Source organism: Galeopterus variegatus, unplaced genomic scaffold (genome assembly GCF_000696425.1).
Source record: "Galeopterus variegatus unplaced genomic scaffold, G_variegatus-3.0.2 Scaffold996, whole genome shotgun sequence".
NCBI classification, from domain to species: Eukaryota; Metazoa; Chordata; class Mammalia; order Dermoptera; family Cynocephalidae; genus Galeopterus; species Galeopterus variegatus.
Genome location: NW_007727107.1, coordinates 81,872 through 82,463, shown reverse-complemented (window position 1 = coordinate 82,463; position 592 = coordinate 81,872). Strand labels below are relative to the sequence as shown.

Genomic DNA, 592 nt, shown 5'->3' with positions numbered 1-592 from the left:
AACCAGCCATCCCTATATAGGGATCCGAACCCGTGGTCTTGGTGTTATCAACACCACACTCTCCCAAGTGAGCCATGGGCCGGCCCTTGACTTTGCCTTTTGAGAGATTATTTGGAGATTCTAGCAGGGAAGCACAGCTACTCATATACCATTGACTGAAGAACAGTCCCCTCCTCTATCAGGGAACATCGTCCTCTTTGACCAAATATACAGCTTCAGGAGGGATGCACATGGAGCAGTGAGGGAGGAAGGGGACACCCGCCTAACCAACCAGATCAGACAAATCAACTGTGATGATAAATGGCATGATAGATGTCGTAGCCAGATAGCCCTCATATCCAACTTTGTCTTTTAAAACTAGACTGTCAGGGCCAGCCCGTGGCTCACTTGGGAGAGTGTGGTGCTGAGAACACCAAGGCCACGGGTTCGGATCCCTATATAGGGATGGCTGGTTAGCTCACTTGGGGGAGAGCATGGTGCTAACAACACCAAGTCAAGGGTTAAGATCCCTTTACTGGTCATCTTTCTTTTTTTTTTTTTAAAGATGACTGGTAAGGGGTTCTTAACCCTTGACTTGGTGGTGTCAGCACCA

The 592-nt window shown here is 48.5% G+C and overlaps 1 protein-coding gene across 1 annotated transcript in view; it reads left to right on the top strand.

Annotated features, from left to right (window-relative positions):
* CDC25A (cell division cycle 25A) overlaps positions 1-592 on the top strand; it is a 26,531-nt gene that overhangs the window by 8,469 nt on the left and 17,470 nt on the right. The window lies entirely within an intron of this gene.